Source organism: Apis cerana, linkage group LG5 (assembly GCF_029169275.1).
Source record: "Apis cerana isolate GH-2021 linkage group LG5, AcerK_1.0, whole genome shotgun sequence".
NCBI classification, from domain to species: domain Eukaryota; kingdom Metazoa; phylum Arthropoda; class Insecta; order Hymenoptera; family Apidae; genus Apis; species Apis cerana.
The window spans coordinates 4,474,771-4,490,168 of NC_083856.1; the positions used below are offsets into that span (position 1 = coordinate 4,474,771).

At 33.5% G+C, this 15,398-nt stretch overlaps 1 protein-coding gene and 1 long non-coding RNA gene across 13 annotated transcripts in view; one reads left to right on the plus strand and one right to left on the minus strand.

The window, feature by feature from the left end:
* LOC107996568 (uncharacterized) overlaps positions 1 to 14,398 on the plus strand; it is a 32,822-nt gene extending 18,424 nt beyond the window's left edge. For both annotated transcript variants that reach the window (XR_009829615.1, XR_009829618.1), the window contains one exon: positions 13,241 to 14,398. This is a non-coding gene — a long non-coding RNA (uncharacterized LOC107996568). The remainder of the gene's footprint in view (positions 1 to 13,240) is intronic.
* The window catches only part of LOC107996518 (nephrin), a 419,478-nt gene that overhangs the window by 179,847 nt on the left and 224,233 nt on the right, over positions 1 to 15,398 (minus strand). The gene's annotated exons all lie outside the window — the stretch shown is intronic.

The window sequence follows — 15,398 nt, forward strand, 5'->3', positions numbered from 1 at the left end:
TCCAGCAATATATTTCAACTATTCTTCTATTTCCTAATAATACGCATGCATAAATCAAGCAAACCGAACCAACCATCAGCAACTCTCTCTTCGATCCATCGAACATTAGACTCGCGAGAACGATCGATTACGTTCGATAAAATTGCGCGATATGTAAAACAAGGAGAGAGAAGTGGTAAATAAAAATAAACGAGCACGAAATTCGGGTACGAGTTCAAGTGAAATTTCGTGATTGGATCGATCTACGAATCGAGTCCTCGAAATTCAAAAGTCGACATGAATACTTCCGGTCCCGTGGTGAATCTCGATATCCAGAGAGGATAGTGGGAAGAAGTTTGAAAGATGGAATTGTTTTATTCTGATTCTTGGACTTAATACGGTGAATCGGATATAAGGATGTTAGGGGAGGGTTAGAAGAGGAGATTGTATTTGGGGAAATATGGAAATTTTGATTTTGAATTAAGTTATTCCGATAATAAGGGGTAGTTTTAAAAACAATTTGGTGAACGAGAGAAAAGTTATTCTATTTAATTTAGAAGAGGATAGCGAAGTGTCGATGTTAAATTGGTCTCTTTTCTGCATTTCAATTAATTTTACAAATTTAAGAATATCGTGTAACATCGATCTCCAATGTATGATTATATCAAAAATAATATTAAAAAGTTTTCAACACTCGAAAAAAAGAAAGAAAGGAAAAAAGGAAGGACAAATCAATTAACTTTACGAAATAACATAATTTGTATAAAATATATTTGCTGGAAAAAAGTACGTACAATTCAAAATATATAATTTTCTTCGAACATTGAACTTTCATTATAGAATAGAGAGCATCATGTAATTTTTTGAATATAACAAGCGCACAAAATCTACTTGGAGATTTGTTACAATTAATGTCGTCCATTTGACGATAATATGAAACTTTCACGGCGTTCATTAATCATAAACCCCCACGAATGGACTGACAAACCCGGACAAATCTCTGTTGACTGACGATGGACGATCGACACGCGTGTAAAGACCCAACTTGATCCCTGGACATAATCTGATCGTAAAAGAGCGAAAGGGAGGCCGACCTCGAATATCGATGATTATTTTACGAGAGTCGAATTTACGGGAACATCTGGAATTTTCGTTACTCTCGCCGACTTTTATTAGATTTCTCAGACATTTATCGGGAATAAAAGTGTTTTGAGACGACTCGAGATCCTTTCGTGATATCCATTAACGATAAAAATTGAAAATATAAAGGAAAAGATTGTAATTTTTTACAATTTGGAAAGATTCGATAGATGATGAAATGACGAAAATGAGAACATTTGAGAAAAAGAGAACAACTATAATAACATTGAACGGAGAGTGTTAACTTGAAAGAAGAAGGAACGAAGCGATAAAAAAAAATCTAAGAGGAAAAAAAATTAGACACGTAACGGATAATGTATATTAAAATTGTGAAAAATATCTTTTTTATATCTCTCGTTATCTTCTTTTCGCCAAACAAAATATAACGTAAAAATTGAAATCCGGAACGGCGTGAAATAAGAATTAATGTTGAAACAAGAAACAAGATACAGGTAACGTCGCATTTAATATGTTTAATACATTTATTACATCGCTACTAATAATGAAAAGTATAAAGAAGATGAAACAATAACATCAGGGCGAACGTGAGCGTTTATAAAATTTATAAATGAATATAATGGACGTAATTTTTCATGCTACGGTACGGTACATCTCGTAATGGGCAGAGCTATAACATTTTAAATTTTTGTCTCTATTCATTCTCATATTCATATTTTTATATTCATACCGCGCACGTTTTTGATCTAGTATACGTGTTATCCTTGTGTTTGTAAGCGGCATAGTTGCACGAATTTCAGAATGAGCATAGTTCGCCAGTACCAAAGAGAAATAATGTTACTGCGCCTTCAACCTAGCCAAGCTTCTAATGATTTCACAGAAAATATCACTCTCTCGTCATTACGAGTTACACACTTATCTCTTTTCAACATCTTCATCATATATCTAGTTCCCTCCGCGAAATATTTAAAAATTTAATATTTTATTTACAAGTTTTATTACTTACATACTCTGAAATTACCGCAGATGAGCATTTTACTTTCAAACTTACCTAAAACAGACAAAATTACGAGATTATCATAATACAATAATTCCTCTCTCTTAACACTAGTTTCTAACTTTTACTTTTTTATTCTAGATCTCTACGGATTTCAAAATTACAACATCTCATCTTGATAGAGGATAAATCATATTTATTTATCAATCGCGAGGAGATTTAAAATGTTAAAAATCCAAACGTATATCTATTTCCATAAAGGATAAAATAAATTTCCCATTGGACATAAAAATCTGAAATCCTATCCTTTTCAACAACTTTCGACAGAGGCAAAGTTAATAATCCAAAAAAATCCAATTTCATTTTAGTAACAAGGCAAACATCTAAATCCACGAAAATCCCTTCACGATCTTGTCAACTCATTTTCAGGAGAAAAATGAAGGGGAGAGGGAGGGATCAATTTTCTAAAACAAACCTCGCCAAAGAAGCTCGCCAACGATCGATTCATTAATCCATCGCTTATCCATTATCCTTAACGCTTCCAACTTTCTCCATAGCTTTCATTCATCTTCGTGCCTTCGTATATTCGCTTAAAGCCTCTTTCCACGCAAGAAAAATACAGTACCGCGAGGGTGGAAAGGAAGAAAGGAAGAAAAAAAGAAATATCAAATTCATAAATCATTTCTATCGATATGAGGCGTGAAAAAAACTTGAAACTTTCTTCTCCCTTGGAATAGACCGTTCCTCTTACGAAAGAGGAGTTCACCAATCTCCTATACTTTACCACCTTGCCTCGAAGCGAGGCAAAAAAGGAGATTGTGAAGAAGCGTGGAAGAAAGGAGACGGATTTAAATTGCCGCTTTAATCATCGATTCTGTCCTGCAATTTTTTGAGGGAAGAATATATAAGGATATTCCAAATACGTATTATCATATGATATCTATTATCTGTTAACTGGAAGATCAATAGAGGAATAATTTTATTATTTTTTTTCCTCGATAAAATAACAACTTCTTCTATCCATCGAAGTTTCCAAACTTCACTCATATCCGAATAAAAACCACCGCTGCGATCACTTTTCAAAAGAAAAAAAAAAAAAAGAAACGGAAAACAATCGAGTCAAAATAAAAAATTGAAAATACAATGCGAAGCTCGCGAACAACGATCTCTTTCAACCCCATCGTAACCGCGTATCTTTGCAAACAGGCATCCAAGAAAGACACATCGTTGCAAACCGAATCTTGTTCTCAGTGAAATCACGACCAGAGTTTCTCCCCACGGTTTTTCTTCCCCCCTTCATCGAACGGTTCCTCCCCATCGAAGGAAGATTTGTCCCGTACTCGAGAGACCCTTCTCTATGACCGGTGTCAAGCGGAAGTACAAGCGGGAGAAAAGTTGGGAACGACGAGGAATTCGGCAAGGGTACGTGCCGATGAGAAGCCGGCACATGTGATAACTTTCCCAGTTACCACCAGATGCCGTGAGCAATTTATTTTACTCTCCATCCCTTTCTTTATCCGCGCTCCGCCCTTTTGTTCTCTACACCTTTCGTCTTCCTCTCGCATTTTTCTTTTTCTCATTGTTCTTGGTTTTTTTAAATCCTTCGTCTTTTTATTTTTTCTTCGATCTTTTGTTTCGAAGCAGCTTATACTTGATAGAAGATTATTCTGTACATTTCCATTCTATTTGATTATATTTATTCTTCTGTTTTTAATGTCATCCCTCGCATAATTACGTGTCTCCCTTCCAAGTTTTCTTCTACCATCTCATCTTTGTCCCTTCAACTTCACCCACTTACCACCACGTCAATTTCTCTTTCTCTATGTTTCCTCGCTCGGTCCTCCTTTTTTTTCTTCTTCTTCCTCTTCCTCCTTTCCCGACCTTTGTACAGGATACACGGGATACACCCTCTTGAGCTCCTCTCAACCCGGTTTTTCGCGACGGAAGAAAGTCCCCTCGACTCTGTTCACGTAACACGGGGCTCGCGTCATAGATACGTGTATTAAGAACGATGTAAGCGGCCTGTTTTCTCTTCTTTATGCCGTTGGTGCTCGAGGAAAGGGGGGAGGGGGTTGGATCGTTTGCAGGAAGCGAGAAACGGATCTCTCGTGTGGATCTTTTCTTTTGAGAATGTACTCCGCGCTCTTTCAAACTGACGAATAATTTCTAAGTCCTGCACCCTGCCTCCGAGAGGAGAGATAATCTTGGAGATAATGCGGAGAAAGGGTCGTCGTGTTTCCAGACACGTGGATGAACTTTTCCTTGATATATCGTATTTTTGATAAAACGCGATTTTGATTTCGATCTGGCGTGTGATGTTTTTTTTTTTTCTTTTTATGGAAACTATTTCTTTTCCCTTCATTTTACGTTCGAACGTTGATTACATATCTTTCGATAGGAATTATTCCCGATGAATTTGTGTGAAATTGACGCGATAATTCGAAGATTTTTACGTGGAAAAGAATTCTTTTTTTGGAGAATTATGTATTATAAAATTTATTTATTGGGTATCGTGTATGAGGATCGTTTTGTCTTAAAAATTTATATAATAATAATAAAAAATGTATTCAGGTCACACGCGATAATACGATTTCCTTCGACGATGGCTTTTAAATGTTAAAAATTGAAAACAGAATCCATTTTCATAAAAGAAAATCGACTTAATCGCTATTTCAAGTATCATAAAGAACGTGTCACTGATATATTTAAATAATTATTTTAATTAACAGAATTTATTTCAAACTTTGTTTATGAAATACATTATAAAGAAACTTTTATTATGAGCGTACCACAATTTTCGGTGAATATTCAAATTTACGATTAATAAGCACAGTGAAAAATTTGTCTTTAGAATTTCGCTTCGTTTGCAAAAAAAATTAAAATCCTTCATATTATGTAAATCTGTCAAATTATAATTAGCATAAGAAGATACAAGTAACTCTTCCCTTCAATTAATTATGCAATTCCATCTTTTAACCTACTCAAAGTTGAGGATTTAACTTCCACATTTACATTAATGTAATATATTTCATCGTCAAATTGTTTTTCCAGGGTTAAATATACACTTTACCACTGACCTTCTTCTTTGAGAAACAGGATAAAGCTTTAATGCCTCAGGGTTCCATGTGTACTAAATCTTTTGCCTCGAAACGATACAGAAAACTCTATTCTTTATTGTTTTATAAATATATACATATATGTACGTATAAAAACGCTTTGAAATCAATGCACGACGTACGTTTAATATCTTTAAATTTAATTTTCTCGGAAATAAACAATAATCCTGTTTATGGAAAAAAAAATTCGCTGAGAACGTTATTAAAATTGTTCAGGACGAACGGGTATTGAAAAGTAAAGAAATTATGAATGCAAATACACAACTTTAAACGAATAATGAAATGGAAAAAATTCAAGTAATCCATATTTATATCGAACAGTCTCATTTATATATTTGTATTAAGAAAACTGTCAGAAAATATTGATTAAAAATTATTAAGCGTGCGTTACATTGTTGTACACTATGGTTACTTTAAAAAAATATTTTTCTAGAATCAATTGGTTACATATGATTTTAGTCGTAGGATTAGAATTGTTGAAATTAATGAAATCGAAATGATGCATGAGTTGGCGAAAGTTGGAGAACTAATTATTGGGAAAGTAATTCAATGAGCACCGTTTAGTTACTTGAGACGCGTAAATCAAAAGTAAGAGAGCTTGCATGTGATGTGGAGCTGGTCCTTGGTGACACGTTTGAGAGATTTATGATAGATTTGCATTTCAATATCAGATTTCTAGATTTTCTCCTTTCGAGTGTCTCTTATGATATAAAAATCTTTTCCTTATCGTTTCCTTCACTTTATTATTAAAAAATAAATATAACTTTTCTCCCCATCAAGAGAACATATTATCCAAGATGATTTTGATTTCGTTATGACAATAAAGATTGTCTATTATCATTTATATCACACTCGATATCATTGAATATTTGTTGTATCTCGAATAGAAAAATAATGATATATTTTTATCGAAGTCGAAAAAATATTTCACTACAATCGATCCACTTTTTATTTATTTTCAATAAAGCTATCATATCTCTCAATGTAAAATAAAGGAGACTTAATTACAATCTCAAAAAACTAACGAGTAAACTGGACATATGAGTTTCACGTAGCATTACATCTCGTCAGTCAATAAAACGTCCAATTACCAAAGCAATACGAGCACATCGAGATTTTAATTATCCATTCTCGTCCACGTTTTACGTGCCCCCTTCTCAGCCATCGTAATCATTATTCCCCCTAACCTCATCAATTATACGAGCCAACGCGAAGAATTTCGCGCACCATCTTTCAGAATCCACTGGTATCCGTGAAGGCTGTCGAAAAAACTGGCTATCATTTCCCTTAAAAATATCCTTAACGTCAGTGATGGGATTTTAATAGCAGATCGTCGCCTTAACGACGCTCCGGCTAACTTCGTTAGCTTTCTTATTATCCTGATCTCATCCACGGTTGCTAACTTTTCTTATTTTCCGCCCAACTTCAACGTTATTGCATTCCATTCAACCCCCTCATTAACAACCTTATTGTTATTTTTCCTATGCCCCTTTATTTATTATGCTACTTTTCTCTCTTTCTTTCTCTCTCCCTCCCTTTTTTCGACACTCTTGGTTAACAACTATTCAACGATGGAACAATTTTAATTGGAGATGTGCATGCAGTGAAAAAAATGAAATTTGTTTCGATATTTATAAGCATTTAATAAAGCGGAATATATTCAATATTCACGAATTGCGAGAATTTTTTTATTCTATGGCACGTATATACGTATATACGTTATGAATTTTTATTTTTTTTTTTGAAATAAATTTGTCGTAAAATCGTTGATCAAAAAATAGCCAATCATTATGGATCATTATTGACCCATCTGAGCCGTAGATATATTAAATATTTGCACGATTGGAAACTTGTCGATGGATCGAAAGACGGATACTGATTTTCGATAAGGAATGAATGGCGAAAAATGCAACGAAATTCGAAATTGCATAACATGACACTTGGTAACACTTATATTGAACGTGTATGTAAAAGGAAAGCCGGATATGGAGAGAACCTTTTTTCATTTTTCACACATTTCTTGGAAAAGTTTATGACGCGTACGCGTTTATGCCATAGGAAATTCTCACGTCATCCTCATTGAATGTGTTGAAAAATATTAAAAAAGAGAAGGTATTTCCAGATATTTGATTTTTGCGTATAAATGTTACCAACAGCGCGTTCATTACGAATTTCCTTGCATATTGTACGCACATTTTACTATTATTTTTTTGTACTCGTTGAAAATCAATCCGCAAAAATTGAAAACTCCATTCCATTTTTCATATTGCATTAAATTTTTATATTTTTCTCTTTTCGCGAAACAACGATTTTCTTTCATCATAATTGGTAAATAATGCCAACGTCTCTTTTCGTGATTACATAAAAATACGATAATTTTTATGAAAAAAAATATATTTGGAAATTATATCTTTGCAAAAACAAAATTGTACAGAAAAAGGACGAGGACAAGGATAACAAGGAAACGAAAATCAATCGATCGTTCAAGGCCAGCGTTAGAACAACCTCTCCACCACTCCATTTCCAACTACTCGACGATTTCATCTCCAGTCTTTCGCTTCCTCCTCTCAAATTTATTTATTCCACCTTGCCATTCCCTTTACCGGCAACAAACTAAACCTCGCTGAAATCATCAAAGCAGAGAAGAATGTGTATACATGTGCAAACGCACACAATATCATTCAAAGGTAACCACGCAGCCAATTGATTTTTAACTAACTTCATCGCCAATTTTCTCTCGTCAAACGTTTCTCAATTACCGGAAACCAAACTGCTTTCGAAGAAACCTTTATTGTGCACGAACGACACGCTATTTTCCAATTCAATTCCGCTACCAATACGTTAACGCCATTTTCTACAAAAAAGTATACATATATATTGTGAAATACTATAATCTCGCGCTCTTCTTCGAAACTGAAAATTAATTTAAAAAAAGAGAACGAAAGGGAGATAATATGGAAAAGGAGAAAGAGATTTTTCGAAGAATGTGAGTGACTTCGTTACTCTCATTATCGTATTAGAGACACCCTTTTCTCTCAAATTTCAGTTTCGTAACCGTGCTATCGATGACGCTCATAATATCGTTAATTTCGCTTTATTTACTTCCAACGCGCGCGAGTTGATTGATGGACATTGGACGAGAACAAAAGAGCGGCCAATATCGTGAACAACTGTGTTACAATCCCGAAAATTGACTCGATGATGATGTTCCGCGATCTGAGAACATTTAAGGAAGAAAGGCAGAATCCTTCTTCTCCGTCCGAATTTCAATATCTTAAGGAAATTGTTTTCTTTGGCCGATTTGCCACAGTCGTAATATTATCAACGAGTTTCATATCTTCGATTAAACGCAAATTCTTTATTGCACAAGAAGTAATATCAACACGAACACAAATTTCACCCTTCTCTCAACCACTTCGACATCGATAACCTAACGTGGTTAGCGTTAACTCGATATTCTAAAAACGAAAGGACGGAGAGCATCGTCGAGGAGAGCAAAAAAGGGAACGGTCGGGAAATAGATAACAGGCGTGGAAAGGGCTTGCGCGAGGATCGAAGGGCGGAAAAGTCGGCGGCGCGGTGAGTTATATGACGCGCGGGAGAGCACACTTGGCGCTTGGACTCATCGTGTGACGTGCGATCAGAAAGCGATTTAATAAATTTCACGCGACGGCCGATGACAGGGTGTCAACGGCAGGCACGGGCCGCCAAGATCGCGGCCGATCGACCGATTTTCAAGTTTTGTCATTAATCGTCCGGATCGACTGGCTCGCATCCGCGAGAGATCGAGAGGGTTCGAGAGGGTGGGCGGACAGTGTGTCGTTGTTGGGATCTCTGTTGATTCTGTGTTTGATCCGTTGCGTGATCGAGGATCGAGGGGGTTGTTTAACTTCCCCGTCGATTTTTCACCGCTTTCCGATATTAAGCGAAAAAAAGCTCGTCAACGAGAGATTTTTCTTCTTTGGATGTTAGAAAGGGGAAAAATAATGCACGAGATATATCGCGTATAATAATCGAAGCGGGAAATTATATTCTTAATTTAGAAGGATTTAAGGGAGAAACTCGTTATTTGAAAATGTATTATTATTTTGTGTTGTAGGTGATTTAATTGTTTAGAAATGGAAGGGAGAATATTAAATGGAAAAATATTAGTGTATTTTCTCGGTAAACTTAAAAATATATTTGTTTTTGGTAAAACTGATTTTACAGTTTTACAATTATTATGTCTTTTAATTGTAAGAAATTATTTGAAAAAGATATTGATTGTATTTTACAAATTGCGTTAAACTTTCAATTATTAAATTGAATTAAAATATACTTCAATTCACAATAATTTGTTTCTTTACAATCGATAAAATAATATTCAATAAACATTATTATAAAATTTCTTACAATTTACTTGTAGACATAAATTTGTGAAATACCAATCCAACCTTTTCCAATTCCAGATGTTGAAAAAAATATAAAAAAATCTGGGAAAAATCTGGAAAAACGGTAATTCGATGTCAGGAAAATTTAATATCAAAAGTGAATTTCATCCCTCCACCGATTCAGAAGCGTTTCAGGAGCCGAGTTCGCGCCAAGCAACCCCCAAATGCGTTCCCAGCATCCCATACTTCTTCCCTTTATCTCTGCTCAACCCCTTCCTCGTAATTTTTCGTCCAATTCGAGAATCGAAAGCCACGGTCTCTCCTTCATCGAATGCTTTATCGACTCGCGAGCATCCGGCGTCCCCGTAACAAATTAAACAGCGAACGAACGGCACCGGGGATGATTTACAAAACGCATTTCCGGCGGCACCCCCGTTGAAATTTCGCGTATCGGATCTGGAAATTTATAGCGCGGTATTTTCTAAACCAAGCTGTTGCATTATAGCGCAATTTAACCTGGTGTAATTTATCCTTTCACCCTCGTGAAAGAGGATCGATTTTGCTTCTTGAAAAAATCTTGAAACGATGAAACTTTGTTGGAAGAGTGAATTTTCGATTTATATTTAGGAATTTGAAAATGATGTAATTTTCTAATATATATATCGATTACGAAAAGTATTTTTATTCCATTCTACTTATTAATAATAAAATCTGTGTATTTAAATTTCGAATTTTACAAGCTATGATTAATAAAAAGATACTTAATTATAACACAATCAAATGCATTTCTACATTTGAAAAAGAAATCTTCTAATAACATATATAATTAAACGATCCATATTTAATAAAAAAAAAATTCTATCAATAACAAACAGAGAAATATCGTGAAAAGAAAAGATAAAATAATAAAAACAGATAGAAACGATCAAATATCTTTCATTATCGAGCCGAGCAGAGAAACCGCCGTATAATCCATAAAACGGATTATAGTCGATTAAAAAAAAAAAAGGAAAAAATATTTTCCTCTCGTCAAGCAACTCCCGTACAAAGCAACAAATACTTTCATTAACCATTCCCTTTTGTCAATATCGAAACTTCACATCCGACCGTAATGATCGATTCATCCTTCATGAATGTTTAACTTTGTTCCAACATTCCTTTCGATCAGTTTCTATTTATCCGCTGGAACTCGAGAGGAGATAACGTTGTTGCAACAAAGTCCTTCAACAAAGTGGCCCGTCGAAAGAACACGGGAGAGTCGATTCGATCCTTTAAAATATACGATACGCTTTCAGTGGGGTCGTTAATCTCGCCGCAGATGATCCGTAGAAGGGAAACAATGAAGGGAGTTGAAAGACAGAGAACTTGGAATTGCCACGTTGAAAGTTTGCATCGTTATTCGTTGGAATATGATGCAGAACGCTTTTGATGCGATTTCTTAATAAGTATCCTAACACATATATCATCGACTTTGCAATGATACTTGGATATCGTTGAATGTAAATAAATTTAAATCAAGGAATCATTAATAGCGAGTTGAAAATGTTACATCGATCGGTGAATTATTTGAAATCTATTAAACACGTGATTTTTCTCATCCGAGTGAATTGGAGAAAATATTTGTAGAAAAATTTATCGTATTTAAAAATTATATGTAATTTTGCAATTAAAATACATCTTGCCTCTATATATCTGTCCGGATAATTTGATAATGCAAAGCTATCGAGATGATTCGATATTCTGCAAGAATAAATGGGAGATCGATATATGAGAATCAACTGGAATTATCCGTTGCGAAATTCATTAATCGATAATTGGGTTGGAAAGGCGTTTGTGACATATTCATATCGCGCGATGAAAAATATTTGCACACATTTGATGTTTTATTTTTAATTATCGAAATTTTTATTGGTTAATTTTTATGCCACGCTATTTTCTCGATGCTCGTTCAATTTACGATTTTACAAAGTGAGAAAAATTTTGTGCAACAAATCACATAGACTAATAATACTACACATTTTATATCGTACGTGTTATTCCTCGTAATCATTGAAATTTATCGAAAAATTTATGTTAAATTAAAATAATATCATCGTATCCATCGCAAAAATGTTATTTTTCATTTTTCATAAAGTATAATATCGAATATCAAAAAATTTTACTCGTTGGAAAGATTGAAAAACTTTTGGAATAAAGAATGAGTTTCGAGAATACGTCTTGGATCACTGATTTGTGAACCCTGGTCTGCAAGAGTATTCGAGGGAATGTACGTTCAGTCACGTTAATAATCGTAAACCCTCTCTCCCCCTCCTCCTCCCCCGCTTAATTTCACACTAGATCTGCGCTACGTTGATTGCACAGACCGGAAACTCTGCGATTCTGTGTTACGAATAATCACGCGATAGGTTGGATGCAGTTGATTAAAACCGGCGGTGGCCTGAAACTTATTAGAGTGAAAAAAGAGAAATTAAAAAAAAGATTGAATATAAAAAGTAGAAATTGTGAAAGTTTTGCGAAACAATAAAATAAATAATAGAAAACCTGTTAATGACAGAAATCACATTTCTTTCCTATTTTATTCTAGAATTTTAAAAAAATAGTAAAAACATTATATACTTGATCAATACTACAATTTTTATATAAAGAAAAATTAAATTTCTCTGAGGATGATTTATAACGATTCAATTAAATCTTTTTATTTATTTTAAAATTTTCAATTGAAAAATAAATTAAGTGAATCTAATCATTAATTTTACTTTACACAATGATATTATCTAATTTGGAATAAATTTTCAAATTCAAAGAATTTTGATATTGCTAAAAAATTTAAATCACTTTCCTATGAGATAAGTTTACACCATAAACTAGTATGTAATATCACGATCTACCAGCTTCGATTTTCCGGAAGTACATATAGTATTTCGTAGCTACAGTAAATGGCGCTTTGTGAATGACGATCCAGAGTATATCGTATAATCTCTAAGCACCACCTATGCAAGATAGTTTGCTGTAAACCTTGTGACATCGGCTTTCCGAAACTCATTTAGTATCTAATATCAGGAAAATTCAAAGTACTAAGTGACCATCCTTCAATCTTGACATATAATTTACCAATTATCTTTATCAATTTACTATATTACTATATTACTATATTTGTACTATTTATTCAATAGTTTTTAAAAAAATATTAATTTGACATTGTTCTCAAAGTAATTGTCCTATTTTTTTTAAATATATCAATGTATCACAAATATTGTATATTTTAATATAAAATTAATCAATTCGCACTTTCTATAAAAAAATATTGATAATTTCCTCTCATGTATTGAGAGAAATTTTGCAATACATGAAACAAGTAAAAATCAATTAAAATAAGTAAATCCATTCAGAACTCTTATAATCAAATCCATACTCTAATTAATAACCACCAAGATTTCAAAGATTAATCACGAGTCAAGTAAAAATTTACAAGCCAATAAACGTTCCAACATATTTCCAATCGATTTTGAACCATGGTTGTAGCTGAGTGCAACCGGAATATCAATTAAATTATGACTCATAAACTTTTCTAATTACATAGCCGACCACGAGCCGGAATCCGTTCAACTAATTGAAGGCCTCTGCTTCTGCACCTGTACACTGGTATCCTAAACTAACTTGCATTGGTTTGCATGTTGCAGGGACAGGATCAAGTGGAGAGGGAAGCGAGAGGAGAGGGCTGGAGAATAACGGATTGAATGAGCAACCGAGTGAATGAATCGGAGAACAAGTCGAGTCAGTCAGTAAGCAAGTGATTGAACGAGAACACGAGAGATGTTGAATGAAAAGGATAAGATAGGTGGAAAAAAAAAAAGGAAAGAAAGAAGAAGGATCTTGCATATTATGTAACGGATAATCTTTATTTGGAGATTCAATGGATTAAGGAATGGAATAATTGTTTTATTCTGGAGTAATGTTGAATAGATCTGCAACATGTTTATGCAAATTAAAAGATGGGTAAAAATATAGAAAAATAGAATTTGAATAGAGATCTTTTAAGTATTGTTTTGGATATTTTGTATATTTTTGTATATTTAAATTTTCTATTTTGATTAATTATTATTTACATTTATTTTTTTCTTTTAAAATCAAAATTACTTTGAATCACTTTACTTTTCAATTATATATATACGCTATATTTTTTTTCTATCTATCAAAATCCAGTAAATACTCACAAAAGATTCTCCGGAACAAAAGCCTCTGTCAATCTAACAATCTTACAAAAAACGTTCACGTGCCCATCACTTTTTCCCACGTTTTACCAAGGAAAATAAGAAGCCGAACTAACAGCAAAAGATCGGCTTGAGGGAAAGAGATCGTATCAGTGGTCGTCGATCAAAAGGGCTCAATAGAGGGTTCTTGAACAAGGCATCGTTCATTTAATCTATCCTCGAGTGTCTCTAATAACTCTAAGACTCGGTTTGAGTGGCGGAGGCGCAGCTTATTATTCAAGCATCGTGGGTGCTCGAGTGGGACAGGATGTACAAAGTGGTCGAGCACTTCACCCGGATTTAAATGTCGCCCCCGCTGTTTACAACTCAATTATGACGCGGTTGATAGCGTCTTCTTCGAGTGTACCGAGCGTTTCGAACTTGATTCTAATATATTTTCTTATTCCTTTTTTTAAATTTTATTCAAACTAATAACGAAATAAAATAACGAAGCTTTACAGCGTAAAAAGAAAATTATAAGAAAGAAAAACTATAAATGGAACATTTCTGAAGTATTTTCATTTTGGAATATTTATATATAAAAAAAGAAAGAAGGAAATATACACAAAAAAATTTCTAACTTTTAAAGTCTTATTTATTCAATCGAGAAATTATTTTATATCTCCATTATATCAAATGGGGTAATTAATGTCCCAATTCTGTCGATCTATGTACGAGATAAGGTTTGCATATCTAGTTGCAACTACTTCCCAATGTTCTACGGGTTATTAAGATTTGCTCTTTTGATAAGATCGCAACGTGTCGAGGGTGGGTGCAACGTTGATTGTAGATCGTTTGGAATCTATTATACACAGTGGAACTTCCGTTATCTAGACTTTCATTAGCTGCATTCTAGCAAGATTGCTCTATTATTCTGTTAACCGAACGTTCCATTACATATTATCTGATACGTTTTACTTTATCTTATCCTATTTTAAATCAATAATTCTTATTCCTTATTCTCTCAAATTTATTATTGTTCATTAATGTTTTTTTTTTGTTATTTTTCGTTTCTCAAAATTTCCATCCTATTAGGATCAAAAGTTGAATTATAAATTTAAAAAAAAATATAAATAAATAAATTGGAAAGTAAATTCTATTAGTTTATAGAAATTTTTATCTTTTTTTTGTATATAAATTCATTTTTGTTTTTTCTTAAAGATGAATATAATTATTAAAACATCTTGTACAAGTGCAGAAGGGAAGCTGTGTATAGGAATCCCAATGTTCTTGGAAGTTCGTGGTTTGCCGTTACGTGCCACCAAAGTGGGATCAAAACATTCCAATTGTTCGAACAGTCCGACTAAATGCAGATTAAGATCGATGGGGAATAAGTTGGCTTTCAGAAGCCAGCAAACAACTTCTGTTTACTAGTACGCGGTTTAAATGGGATATTGAACAGATTAAGATCATCATGATTCATCGTCGAATCATCTTCTTATTATTGTTATTTCGTTCCTTATTTTATCTTTGCTAAAAATGTTTGAAAAATTTCTCAAATTAACAACAATTTCTTCAAATTTCTCGCGATATTGCAACATATATTCCATTATCATATATTTATTTTGTAATTTTATAAAGAATATTT